This window comes from Antechinus flavipes, chromosome 1 (genome assembly GCF_016432865.1).
Source record: "Antechinus flavipes isolate AdamAnt ecotype Samford, QLD, Australia chromosome 1, AdamAnt_v2, whole genome shotgun sequence".
Taxonomy (NCBI): Eukaryota; Metazoa; Chordata; class Mammalia; order Dasyuromorphia; family Dasyuridae; genus Antechinus; species Antechinus flavipes.
Window position 1 is genome coordinate 547,165,416 of NC_067398.1, and position 15,212 is coordinate 547,180,627.

Below are 15,212 nucleotides of genomic sequence, written 5' to 3' on the forward strand. Positions count from 1 at the left end.
TTTAATCAATAATAACTTGTAGCATTTTATCATGTGACTATTGATGACTTTGATTTCTTATTCCAAAAACTGCCTGGAACTAGAATTCTTCCTGAAAGGCCAAGTTTGTGGACAAACCAATTTTGAGCTGGCAAGGAGTTAGGGGAAAATATACCTATCACTCAAGTCATTTGAATAGTATTTTTCTAGGTGCCCCTTTGCTCAAGAAAAGACTTTTCTTAAATTATAAAAATGACATTTCATATTTAGTTAAAAACAGTCTCCCCTAACAAAAAATCTGGAAAGCATTTTTTTCTAAAGTGCTAAGGTATATTCATAACCTTTTAAGTTTATAATGTAAGAAAAAATGAAAATGTTAATGATTCTATTTAAAATACTCTCTTATAGTATGAGCATTATTCTGGTAGTTTCCCAAAATAATTTGACTACAGAATATTTTGGAATATATTGATAGAATTGGGTTTTTAAAAATTAAATTAAATTTAAAATTTTTTAAAGAATGAAAAACCATCTTCTTTCTCTGCCAACCCCATCAACATTTAATTGAAAAAGGAAGAAAAACAAAATCCTTGTAACAAATATTAGTTAGTCAAGGTCAAAGGTGGGAGGATGGGCATATGGACTACCCTTTGGACAGAGTAAGTAAGGGTAGGGGGCAGTGAGAAGGAATACTTTGAATCAAAACAAAAGCAAAATAAAATTTTCATGTTGAAACAGTATTGTCTTTTTTTTACATAAATCACCATACTTGAGTTTGAAAACTGTCTTATTTTTCACTTTGTATTTGCACAACCTAGTACATGACCTTAGTTAACAGGTACTTAATTAATATTAATTTGAAATGGAAGTCAGGATACCACTGGGTTGATTCTATAGGTTACATGACATATAGTCCTTTGGCAACATAGCCCTTTGGGTGTGACAAGTCATTTCAAACCATGTAAAGAACTAATGTTTGGTTTCTAGGTTAAGAGAAGGGTTCTAACCTTGTCTATTCTATATTCCCATGACTCTTGGGCTCTGCTTCTATTCTTAGGGTATGTGATTTATGATTGCAGCCTGCCTGACATTTTCCTTGAATTTGGCCAACCGGACACATTATTGACTTTTATTAAAACTGTTGACTTGCCTATAGTCATTATCCCACTTTCTCATCTTAGGCTGAACTTTCTTTCCATTAATGCTTGATGCTTTGCTAACCATTGCCTACTATCTGTTGCTTTCACTGCGGGAGCCAGGGGAAAAAAGACTCCTTTTCTATCCCTCAACCTTATGTGTCTCTATCTTTTCCCAGATGAAGGAATAAAATCTTTTATACTCCTTTCCTGAATAATTATTGTGTGACACCTCTTAGATTGGCTAAGATGACAGGAAAAGATAATGATAAATGTTGGAGGGGATGAGGGAAAACTGGAACACTAATACATTTTTGGTGGAATTATGAAAGGATCCAGCCATTCTGGAGAGCAATTAAGAATTATGTTCAAAAGGTTATTAAATTGCACATACTCTTTGATCCAGCAGTGTTTCTACTGAGCTTACATCCCAAAGAAATTTTAAAGGAGGGAAAGGGACCCACATATACAAAAAAAATTTGTGGCAGCCCTTTTTGTAGTGGCAAGAAACTGGAAACTGAGTGGATGGCCATCAATTGGAAATGGCTAAATATGTTATGATATATTAATGTTATGGAATGTTAAATTGTATAAGAAACAGCAGAATGATTTTAGAGAGGCCTGGAGAGTTACATGAACTTATGCTATGTGAAATGAGCAGAACTAGGATTTTATTGTACATGGCAACAGCAAGATTATATGAGGATCAATTCTGATGGATGTAATTCTTCTTAACAACGAGACAATTAAGGCCAGTTCCAATAATCTTATGATGATGAGAACCGTCTATACCCAGGGAGAGGACTGTGGAACCGAGGGTGGATCACAACATAGCATTTTCACTTTTTTTGTTGTAGTTTGCTTGAACTTTATTTTTTCTTATTTTTTCCCTTTTTATCTGATTCTTCTTGTTCAGCAAGATAATTATATAAATATGTATGCCTATATTAAACTTACAAAAAAAAGAGAGAAAAAATCATTGTGAGAAATAACATGGTTTTCATGGAACAAAAAATTATATAAAGTTAAAATCTATTATCCCATGGAATTTTCCTATACTAAACATAAGTTTGGTAAATAATAATTATGATGGCAATAGTAATAATAACAGTAATGATTGCTAACATAAGGTGCTTTAAAATCTACAAAGCATTTTATATATATTGTTTTTATTTGATCTCAACTGTGTGGGGTAGGTATTATTTTCTTATTTTACAAATGAATTGAGGCTCAAGAAACTTAAATATCTTGGCAAAAGTTTCATACTTTGGAAGTACCCCATGCAAGATTCAAACTTAGGTCTTTCTGACTTGTAAGACCAATATTTTTGCCACCATACCACAGGGTAGATAAGTAAAAAGCAAAAATTAGGGCCAGCATAGATACACAGTTCTCCAGAAAATTTTTGTTAGAAAATATTTTAAGCTGTTGAAAATGTAATCTATTATCAAGAGAAGTCAAATTTGGTATCTAAATGGATTTTCTTTATGATGTTTGAGAAATATTTGAAGCTGGCAGTTCAAATGAAAAATAATTATGATTTTAAAATGAAAAAGTGACAAATGTATTGGTGTTCTATCCTCCACGAAACCTTTCCAGATTCTTCAGATGGAAGTGATCTATATCTCTTTTCTCAGATTGCTCATAGCATCATACCCTAATTCTACTACAGGACACGTGTTTAAAAGAGGAAAAAGGTATTTAGCTAGTAGATTTGGGCAGTCAAAAGCTGAATCAGAAACATAGCATACTCATTGCTCAATTGCCCTTTGTCTGTTTGACATGATATGTAGCCTCTGGAAAAGCACAAACACATGATTCAAATAGACAAGAACAATACAGGAACAAATTATACACAAGACACCAAACCCTAGAACCTCCAATATTGCAATGGTGGTGTTCCACTGCTCCTCTGAGTCTCTGGATCTATACTCTGTTCACCACCATAAATAGATACATTTGGGAAAAAAAAAAAAACCTGAATAAAGAAATATTGCATAGGAAGAATCAATCAACAAGACTTGGCAACTGATGAAATAGGAAGATCAAAGGAAAGTGAAGACTTGAAGAATACCAACAGTTTTGAAATAGGATGACTAGAAGGTGGTGGCACCTTGGACATCAATAGAGAAACTAGGAAAAGGGACTAGATTTAATGGAAGAGTAATTGAAATTAGTAACAATAGCCCACATTTACATTGTACTTTAAGGTGGCATAGTGCTTCACATGGTTTGTCTTTTGAGCTTTGCAAAATACTGCAGAATAGACATTGTTCTAAGGAGTTCCATTTTACAAATGTTAAGTTTGACATGCTCATGAGAAAGCCAGATTAGGAAGCATAGACATGAAATATTAGAGTCCAAAATAGAGATGACACCTGGTGAAATACATCTGATCATCATCTGAATAGAAATGATCATTGAACCCCATGGGAACTGGTGATTGTCAAGAAAGAGAAAGTCATAGAGTCACTGAATTAGAACTAAAAGGGGTCTTAGAAGTCTAAACCCTTGTTTTACAGAGATTCACAGATATTAAGTGATTTGCTCAGCATGACAGTTAGTAAGGCAGAATTTGAATTCAACTCTTTCTGACTTTAAACCTAAAGCTCAATGCACTGGGTCATCTAGCTATCATTCCACTCTAATATTTAATAAGAAGACTCCTGCATAAATACACAGATCTATGAGCTAGGACAAAGCTAAAGAATTCAGCAAAAGGGACTAAGAATAAAGTAGCAGAGAGTCAATAGAGAGCAGTGTTGGGATAATCCAAGGAGGAGAGAAAATCCAGAAGGGGTTGGTCAATTGTACTAAAAACGCACAGAGGTCACAAAGAAAAAACACTGGGGGAAAAGATCATTAAGTTTAGCGATAAAATCTTACCTTGTTTTTAAATTTTTGTTGTAATTATTTGATCAATTTCATGCTTCCTATTTCCTTCACTTTTCTTTTTCTCTTCTTGTTTGATAGCACTCTTTATTGGTTTTTATGTGAAATTATCTGCTGCATACTTCTTTTCCCTTTTCAATCATCCTTTATATGTATTGCTGAGTGTACTCTCATTATAAACAAATATGCACATCACTAGGGCCATTACTGTCTTGCAGACGTGGGAATTTACCATGTTTCAGAGTCAACTAAAACATTTACAATGCTTTAGCATTCCAGCTTTGTTTGATACTAGCTATTGTCTTAGTCTTAAAGCGAGGTTGGAGTGTGCAATATAGTGGCTCTGGAATTGTGAAACTGACAGGCAGGCAAGAAGAGCCAGGATGATTTATAGATAATCCACTCAGTTATGTTATCTCCTAAATGCATGTGCTGTTATGCTGCTCCTAATGGTATCTAATAACCTTGTGCTCTGTACATGCTTGGTCTTTACATCAGGATTCGTTTGCTGCCTTATACATGGCTAGATTTATGAAAATGGCATAATCAGTGAAAATATCATAAACAGTGGGGATGCCTGGGATGTTTTAATTTATTTTTTTAATTTGTTTTAGTCTGAAACACAAGGATTTGCTTTGATGTTTAAAAACTCACAGGATTAGATACTTTAATTTGATACTTATTTGCAGATGTGTTAATATTTCTTTTTAATGGAGTCACCACACTGGAAGTACTTTAGAAACCATGTAGATCAATTTCCTTATTTTACAGGTGAGAATCCAGAGAAATAAAAGAATCATCTGATCAGTGGACTACTGAAACTCGAATCTCCTATCTGTTTAATACATTGCAATATGTTGGTTTTTATCTATTCCTTCCCTTTTAATCTACATATCAGTGGGCATTTATTAAGCACATATTTTATGTTCTAAGCACTGAGGATACAAAGGCAAAGAATCAATCTCTGCCTTTAAGGATATTGCATTCTTTTGCCAAAAACATTATATACATATGTGTGCATGTATACACATATTTATATGTATATATACATAATCATATATACATATCTATACCTCTACATATACATAATCTATCATATATATTGCATGTATGTGTGTCTACACACATTTACATGTACATATATATCTATATGTTTATATATAGACATATATCTGTGCATACATATAAATCTATCATATATGTGTGTATATGTATAAATGTGGGTATAGATGCACACATACATATAAACAGAGTACATAGATCATAGTGAGTGCTTGTTGGCTTGACTTGTTAGTTTATTCTAAGGGAAATCGCTAAGCTAAGAGATTCAGAAAAGGCTTTTTTAAAGATAATACTTAAATTAACCTTTGAGTAAAACTTGGGATTCTGAGAGTTGGTAAGAGAGGACATTATAGGAGTGGAGGACGGACAAAGAATGAAAAGGCACAGAGATGGGCGAAAAAATGTCAAATGCACAAGAAAGAACATGTAGAACAGTTTGATTTCCTTTTACTTTATCCAGTACCATCTTTTTGCAATATGTTCCTCTAGAGTAGGCTTCTCCTGGGGGATGTTTGTGCACTGATCTTCTGATGAATAACATACTGTTTTCCAACCATTCTTTTGGGAGGGCCCTTTGCCTGGCCCTCCTGTTTAGCTGTGAGAAAATACTGGCAGATCTTCATTGATTCAGGTTTATACTGTATATCTTTTCTCTATGAGCTTTTGCTTGGGGTCATAGAACAGCGTCTTCTCTGAATGGATTTGTGGGAAGAGAGAATACCTTTTGATGGCCATTTTTTCCTGCCTCTCAAGACTCCTATTTCTCCCCTATTCCTACGAATTTGGCCAAACCTCAGCATATGTTTTTTTCTTTGACTTTTACTCAAGATTTGGGGTTATTTTGTCCTTTTCACCTTCATTACGGACAATCTTTCTTTAGGAAAACCTGGTATGTGGGAATTAGAATTTACAAAACAAATTGTTAGCAATATAGATGGATTTCAGGATTCCTTTAAAGAGCAATCTTCTCAAATGCATGTAAGAAACATAAACCAGACTACAAAAATTGGATTTATAACTTTCTAGAGGCAATGCCTTAATATAAAGTGAGGTGCTTAGGGGTTATATAATAGGTCTCTAAAGTATAGTACTTGGCAGTTCAAATAGGTACAGAGTAGCACCCTAATGAAAACCCAAGCGCCTTTGCCAGCAATAATAATGTTTATGGTTAGGAAGTGACACCCATTTTGCCCTTTGCTCTCCTCCCACTGTCATCTGGTGACTGGGCTCTGGTTACTTATCCTTTCAGAAAATTTCTTCACCACATCCATTTCAGTACTCCCTCAGGCCTTCCCTTTTGGAGAACAAGGATGCCAATGGATTTTGAGGAAACAAAGAACAATAGCATTACATGTTTTCTACAAGAATGGGAGGAGAAATAAAAGTTTCTTTGCCATCTAAATGAAGTGTATTGAGAAGCATCCAAATAGAAGCAAAGTGCTTATGGGCAGAAATAGATTGTGAACCTCTTCCTCAACTTAGCCATGATCATGGTAGAGTGTTTGATTTTGGTCTGTACCCTTTTGTCTACCAGACCTCAGTTACTGACACCTGACCAGGGTGACTCAGAAAGAGAGTGTGTGAGTATGTGTGTATGTGCTCTCTGGTTGATAATTTCCTGGTACATCCTAGTACTCAAGATCATAAACAACTCTTTTCCCTTTATCTTTATATATCTGCCCTATATCTGAGGCTATCTATATTTCTCTCGTTTTCTGTCTCTCAACTTTTTTGTGATGGAGAATTCTGTGGGCATGGAAAAGTATATGGTACATTGGGAGTAATGGTAGTAGAATTCATTTTCCACAATAGAAGGGGAGATATCTTAGCAGGCTCTAGCTATTCCATACCCTTCTGGTCCAATGACACTTGAAATCTCAATTGCTCTAGATTTTTCTCTCTTTGTGTGGGATTTCTAATTCCTGTGGACCATGTGTAATCCTCCTCCTCCCTTATTTTTTAGCAGTTTTTGACAATTGACTTTTTCCTGCTGGACCCTCTTTCTTCCTTTCACTTCCATAACACCTCTGTCTTTATGGTTTTCCTCCTACCTATGTGACTGTTCCTGCTCGGTCATCTTTTATGATTCATCATTCTTGTTCATGCTAGACATGGCACAGCAGCTAGGTGGCACAGTGTATAGAATGCTTGATCTTGAGTCAGGAAGACAGTTAAAATACATTCTTAGATATTTACCAACTGTGTGAGCCTGAGTATGTCACAGTCTTAACTTCTGTTAGTCTTAATTTCCTCAATTGTTAAGTGGGGGTGTCACTTAATTCCCAGTGCCTATAGCATAGTACCTGGCACATAGTAGCCACTTAATAAGTCCTTCTTCCCTCTGACTTTTCCCTCCCTCTCTTCCTTTTTTCCTCCTTCTTTCCCTCCCTCCTCTTTCTTTCTTTCCTTTCTTCCTCCCTGTTTTGTTTCCTTTCTTCCTTCCTTCCCTCTCTCCCACTTTCTTTCCTTCCTTTCTCCCTCCCTCCCTCTCTCCCTTTCTCTCTTCCTTTTTACCTGCATTCCTTCTTCCTTTCTTCTTCCTTCCTTACTTCCTCATCCTTTCCTTCCTTCTTTCTTTTCTTTCCTCCTTTTCATCGTTTTCCCTTTGTTCCTTCCTCCTACTTTTCTTCTTTCTTTTGTCCTTCTTCCTTCCTTCTTCCTTCTTCCTTCCTTCCTTCCTTCTTTTCTCTTTCCCCTCCTTTCTTCCTATTTTTCTTTCCTTTGTTCCTTCCTTCTTCCTTCCTTCTTCCTTCCTTTCTCCCTCCCTTCCTCCCTTTATGCCTTCCTTCCTACCTTCCTGCCTCCCTTCCTGCTTGCCTTCCTTCTTCCTTTCTTTTTCCTTCCTTCATTCTTTCTTTCCTTCCTTGCTTGCTTGATTCCAAATCGTCTGTCCTTTATCCTTTGTTCTTTTCTTTCAGCATTCTTTCTTGGGGATCACATCTGCTCTCTTGGATTTGGTTTATAATTGTTAAATAAATAACTCTCAGTTCTTTGTATCCAGTTCTAAATCTCTCCTGAATTCTAATCCCATCCATATAGTTGTTTGCTAGTCATTTCCAGTGGGATGTTTAAATGTCACCTCATGCATGTCTAATTCAGCATGCCTAAAACTAAAATCATGTGGTTTCAGGTACAACTTGAAGACTTTTGGCTTCTTTTCACTCTTTTCTGCCTTCTTCACCTTCCCTTTTGCTTGCTGACTTGCAAAATTTTCCTGTTTTGATGAGGGGAGAGGTTTAGGAAAAGCTCTGATATTTTGTGAATTTCTCAGAATTACTTGACACTCAAGTTTCTCCTATGGCTTCATTTTTACATTATAGGACTTTTGATAGCTATATGATTAGATTAACAAAGGATCAAGTCAGTAAGATATGACAAGAAACTCTTATCTCTTTGTACATGAGGAATAATGCAATAAGAGACTTGGGGCAGCTAGATCGCACAATGGAGCAAGCAATGGCCCCAGAGTCAGGAGGACCTGAGTTCAAATGTGACCTCAGATACTAATTGTGTGCTGTTTGGCAAGTCACTTAATCCTGATTGCCTTAAGAGAGAGAAAATGAGAGACAATTAGCAGGACCTTAGAGGCCATCTAATTCTACTGTCTCATTTTCTCTATTTTTTTTGAATTTACATCAATAATACATAGCTGATAGAATGAATTTGAATGAACATTTATTTATATGTATATCATAGGTGTTGTACCTGTATCTACCCATAGACCAGAAATTAATCATTTCTGATTTGTGTGTATACATGGATAAGATGTGAATTCAAATCTACCTTTAATACTTTCTTACCTGTGTGATCCAGGACAAATCACTTAACTCCTTGTGTGTCTCAGTTTCTCCAATGAGGACACTGGGCTCAGTAACTTCTAAGATTCCTTCCAGTTCTAAATCTATTATTCTATATTTCTTTAATATACTTATATGTCCAATTTAGCAGAGGTTTGTGATCCAAAATTCATTTTGTGGGTAGAGTATTTGAAGTAATAACACTTTTCCCCCCATAGGAATGATATTCTCCCAAACTCAGCTCCCCAGCCCTGTTTTTTTTTCTGAATGCAGATATCTCAAATGTGCTCTCTACTCAGAATTTTTAATCTTTCTTCAAAGCTCAGATACTGTCTCCTACAAGAGACTTAACTTGATCCAACAGGTTAGTTATTAATTTCCTCTTTCTCTTCATATTATCTTATATTTACCTATTTGTGCATATGCTAGACCATGTCTTGACTTCTCTGTATTCTTTCAGGTCCTGGCTAAAATCCCACCTTCAATAGAAGGTCTTTCTGGATCCCCTTATTTCTAATGGCTTCCTTCTGATGAGTATTTCCAATTTATTCTACATATATTGGACAGACAGTTATTTGCATATTGTTCTCTATCCCATTATTAAACTCTGAGGTCCTCAAAAGAAGGAATTTAATATTGTCCTTGTATTCTTCTGGCACAGAGTAGGTGTTTAGTAAATGTTTATTGGCTGACATATCAAGTCATCCTTTAAGAAATAAGGTTTTTGAAGTTTATATCCCAAAAAGTTTGTAAACAGAGAAAAGGATCTACAAGTATAAAAAGAGTTATAGCAGCTCTTTCTGTAATGGCAAAATATTGGACATTGAGGAGATGCCCATCAATTGAGAAATGGTTGAACAAGCTCTGATATATGAATGTAATAAAATGCTATTGTACAAAAAGAAAAGTTGGTCAGATTTCAGAAAAACCTGGAAAGACTTGTACAAATTGATACAAAGTGAAATGAGCAGAACCAGAAAAATATTGTGTGATTTTCAATTGTGATTGACTCAGCTCTTTTCAAAAACACAGTGATCCCAGAAAAGTATAAAGAACTCACAAATGCTTTCCACAACCACATAAAGAACCAATGGACTCAGAATGAAGATCAAAGCTTATTTTCTTCATTTACCTCATTCTTTCTCCTATTTTTCCCCTTTTGATCTGTTTCTTCTTTCATATCTGTGACTAATATGAAAATATATTTTATGTGATAGTGTATATATACACTATATTAAACTACCTACCATCTTTAGAAAAGGGGAGAGGAGGAAGAAAGAAGGGGCAAAAAATATTGGGACTTAAACTTTTATAAAAATAAATGCTAAAAATTTTCTTGACATGTAGCTAAGGGGAAAACAAAATACTATTAAAAATAAAGTATTTTTAAAACATATAAGATTTTTTGGGATAGGGGCTGCTTTTCTCTTTTTGTCTCATAACCTACTTTAGTGCCTTGCATATAGCAGGTGCTGAATTAATGTTTGTTGTTATGAATTTATTACTCTAAATTCCCATCTAGCTACAGAAGCTAGAATCAGAATTTTCTACTTATGAAATGTGTTTCGCCTGAATTAATGAAAAAAAAATATTCAAGCTTCAATAGTGCGCCTGTCTGAGGATGGAGGTCAATCTATTGCCAAATGTAAGAGCTCGTGTAATATCAGTACTTGTGATAGCTACTTGCTATTTAGTTGTTATGCTACTAAAATAGATTGTGAATCTTTCAGTGGTCTGTTTCTCCATTTCTCTATCTCTCTAAATCTCTCTGTCATATCTGAATAACTGCCTCTCATTCTCCTAAAGAAAAAGACATCTAATAATTAACTTTATGGTCCAAATATGTTTTGTACTGCTGATATTAACAAGAGTTCTAAAAGCAATATACAATCATGAATTTATCAGAAACTTTTATAATGATGGAAATATATTTTCCTGGACATCCATTGTAATTTCTGGAACAAGTATACCTTACTTTCTTTTCTTATTTCACCTAGTCTGGATAATAGTCAATCCAAATTGTCCTCTTTAGCAGGAGATAAATAGAGAATGTTCAAAGATGTTAGCAGTATGGTCTGAGCCACTTGATTTGGAATTGAAGCATTCTTACATCAATATTCATTCCTGGTTGTTATTTAGTGAATGAATGATGCTATTTCATCACCCTTATTCAGCTAGAAGACATTGTATAGTGGAGTAGAAAGAAAATTAGACTTGAAATCAGTAGGTACAGATTCAAATCCTAGCATCGACTATTACTAGTTTTATAATATTGGGCAAGTCATCTAAAATCTGATTCTTGGTTTACTCTTAAGTGAAATGGAGACAATAAAACTTATAATACCTATCTCATAGATTTCTTATAAAGAAAGTGCTTTGCAAATTTTAAAGCATTTCACAAATATGGGTTACTATTTTCAGTATACATCATAAATTTCGAGGTAGAAGAAAATGTAGATGTCATTTAATGCTATCTCACTGTTATACAGATAGAAAAAAATGAAACCCTAAGAAAAGAAGCCATTTGTTTAGACTATATAGATGGTAAACAGCAGAAAAATTTAAATCCAGGATCTCTGACTCCTAGTGTTCTTTCCACAATACTACAATTACAGAAGGGGAGTAGAATGAGTTACATATATTGCTTCTGTGTGTTTTCATAACAATGCTTCCTAATTTTTAGTCTCTCTCTTTTAAAGATTTTAAAGATCTCTTTTTTAGAGGCAACAAAGTAGCACAGTAAACAGAGCCCTGGGGCTGGAATCAGGAAAACCTTAGTTCAGATTTAGCCTTAGATGTTTACCAGCTATGTAAACCTGGGGAAGTCATTTAATCTCTTTCTGCCTCAATTCCCTCAACTATAGAATAAAGATATAATAATGGCATCTACTTCCCAGAGTATTTGTGAGAAACAAATGCAATAATATATGTAAAGGCTTTGCAAACCTTGAAGTATCATATAAATGCCATCATCATCATCCTCATCCTAAATAATCAAATTATTAGAAGGCACAAAATTGATGCTGTCTGATGAGATTTTTGTCAGGCAGAAAGGTAGATTCTGAAATGGATTGAACTCTGAAGATAAGTAGTACTTCAACTATTTTGCTTACTACTATCCCTGAGTAAATGATTTATAGAGTCTTTCTGTCCTGTTCACAGGATATCAGAATTTATAAAGGATTCTGTTCATTGAAAAATGGAATTTTTATTGGGGTATGCTGAAGAAAGCATAATTTTTCCCCCTCCCCCTACTTCTGCAGGTGTCAGGGAGCACAGCTGGTGATTTGCACAGGACAGCTCATCAGGAAGAGACCTAAAAGCATGTGGGAGGTTACTTTTTTTTTTTTTTTTTTTTTTTTTTTGCATTTAGTATAGAAAGGTTTTCTAAGTTCTTCATTGAACAATTGGCCTTATGGGAAGGCTGGTCAAAACTACTAAATGTCATCTAAAAGACTTTCCCAGCTTCTGAATTTGCATGTGAAGCAAGAACAGTCCTAGGCAAAATTGTGAAGTAGATAGCTGTTCTTCTAACTCTAAGGCTCTCCTTTTTGCTTCCTCCATTTCACCCAGGGCCTTAAAGCTCCTTCCATCTTCTTTTCTCATCAAAACTTTTATCTTAGGTAAGGACTTTATTCCTTACATTTTAGATACACTGAGAGACGTTGCTATATTACCTCTGCTAGGGCTTTGTTTTTGCTTTATAAGAAGCTAGAAAATGGAGTTCACCTCCAGGAGGTCTGTGACTCTGTTTTTGCTTCTGATTTTCTCTCTTTTTGCCAAAAGCATAACCTGATAATAATTTCTTGATTTGCCATAATTACAATTTTATCCTCCATTCCTCCTATTAGAATGTAAATTTTTTGATAGCAGGGATTCTTTCATTTTTTTGTCTTTATTATCTCTAGCACTTAGCACAGTACAGTGAAACTCTGTAGAAGCTTAATAAGTGTTTGTTGATTGATTGATTGACCAACTCATTAAATAAAAAGAGGAATCAACAAAGTGATGTGCTATTATGGAGCTGATTTTCATCAACAACAGAGAAGAACTGATTGTTGGAATGGGATTTATGTTAGAGAAAGAAGAAGAAATATGAGGAAAAGTCTTTCATGTATGCTAGATTTGGGGAGAACAGCTTTCATTCAGAGTATAGCTAGAATTTCATATGATATAATTCTATAGGAAAAGTTAGCCCAAGAAGGATAGGAAATTCTCAAGAATGAAAATCTAAAGATAGTAGAAGAAATTTTTTTAATAAGGAAAAGGGGGAGTTGCCTAAAGAGAGTGCTATAAATGAACAGAAAATTCACTAACCCACTTAAATTTTCAAATGTACAAAAGATGGAAGCAAAGGCAGCTATTGAAGGATGAATATTAAAATGTAATAGAATTATAAAAAATATCAAGAGTGCTAATGGTAATAATGAGCTGAGACAAGTGAAGAAAGCTAATACTATAGCTAATAGAGGCTTTTGAGCTATGTTAGGGGAAAGAGAGAATCAACAGATGGACAAAACAACTGTGTAGGGTGAATGGGAAAATAATAACCAACAATGGAGAAGGAATTGAGCTACTGAACTTTTCTTTTCCTCTGCCAAAAGAATGATTTTTTTGGACTGGAAATGACAAAGTCAAAATGGCTGATAGGGACCTAATTCATCTCCAGGATCACTAAGGAGAGATAATAAGAGAGTATTTAGTTGACCTTGATTATTTTATGTTTTAACTCATGAAATCACTTCTTTTGATAGAAAAAAACTAGAAATTGTGATTTCTGAGATACCATTAGCCAGCTTTGAAAGACTGAGGAGCATTGGAGGGGTAAGAAAGGATTAGAAAAGGACAAATATCTCAATATTCAAAAAAAAAGGAAAAAAATGAATTTTATATCCTAAAGAGCCAATTAGCTTTTTTTCTATTCCTGGCAAAATTCTAGAATGTGTTGTTAAAGAGATGGTTAGTGAACATCTAAAAAAGGAAGCAGTGATCACAAAGAGACTGCCTGACTTTTTAGAAAGAGCTCATGCCAGACTAACTTTGTTTCCTTTTTTAATAGGCTTACTAGAATGGTAAATCAGAGGAATGTTTTAGTTATAGTTATTATAAAACAATTAATAAAATCTCAGTCTTTTCTTTTGGACAGGTTGAGGAGTGCAATTAGATAGATTTAGAACTAGTTGAATGGTTGACCATACCTAAAGAATTGGTTTGATATTTTCAGGGAGGAAAGTCTTCAGTGAAGTGTTTCAGAAATGTGTTCTTGGATTTGTACTATTAACCACTTTTCTCACTCACTTCCATAAAAATATAGATATTATGTATATCAGATAAACAGACAAAGTTGTAGGACTTGTCTGATGCACTGGAGGACAAGGTAAGAATTTTGATAAGCTAGAACATTGGATCAGTTCTAATGAGATTCAGTAGAGATAGATGAAAATTTTTACACTTGGAAATTAACTTGTAAGATGAGGGTATAGCAAGATAATAGTTTATTTGGGAAAAATATGGGGGTTTTAGGAAACTGGAAATTCAATTACAAATAAACAAGATAATATTACGACCAAGAAAGCCAATGCAGTCTTAGAATGCATTACGGGAGACATCATATTCAACCAGTGGGGTGATAGATCATTGTATTCTTCCTGGTCATACTGTACCTGGAGTATAGTTTTCAATTCTGGACACCACATTTTAGGAAGGACTCTCATGTGTCCAGAAGATAACCAGGTTGGTAAAGAGCCTTGAGATGAAGCCATAGAAATATTGAGTAAAATACAATATCCCAAAAAAGGGGCGTTAGAGTTATGGGTGATAATGACCTTTAAGTATTTGAATGCCTGTAGTGGAAGAGATGGATTAAATTCATTGTTTAGTCTCAGTGGTCTTAACTAGGAATACTGAGCAGAAGTTGTAAAGAAACAAATTAGGCTGATGTAAAGGAAAAAAGTTTTCTAACAAATATAAATAAATGTCCAAAAATAAAATGAGTCACTTCAGGAGATTGTGGTTTCCCCTTCACCTGAGCACTTTTAATGTAGATGACCACTTGATGAATATGTTGTACCAGTTCTTGCCTGAGTATAGTTTAGAGACTTTTAATCTTGGAATTCTGAAAACCTTTAAATCAAATAAATGAATCTCTAATCATCTAGTTTCAGAAACTAGAACTAGAAGGAACCCTCAGAGATGATTTCCTTCACTCTCCCATTTTTCAAATGAGGAAACTGAGGGCCATAGAAAAGTTACCTGCTCAAAACAGAGGTCAAAATCATAAGAAGCAGGATTTGATCCAAGTTCCTCTGGGTATTTACATTATACCGTGCTGTTTCCTTTTGAAAAG

General features: G+C 34.7%; 1 protein-coding gene across 3 annotated transcripts in view; it reads left to right on the forward strand.

Moving 5' to 3' along the window:
* ATXN1 (ataxin 1) overlaps positions 1–15,212 on the forward strand; it is a 654,648-nt gene that overhangs the window by 171,612 nt on the left and 467,824 nt on the right. The gene's annotated exons all lie outside the window — the stretch shown is intronic.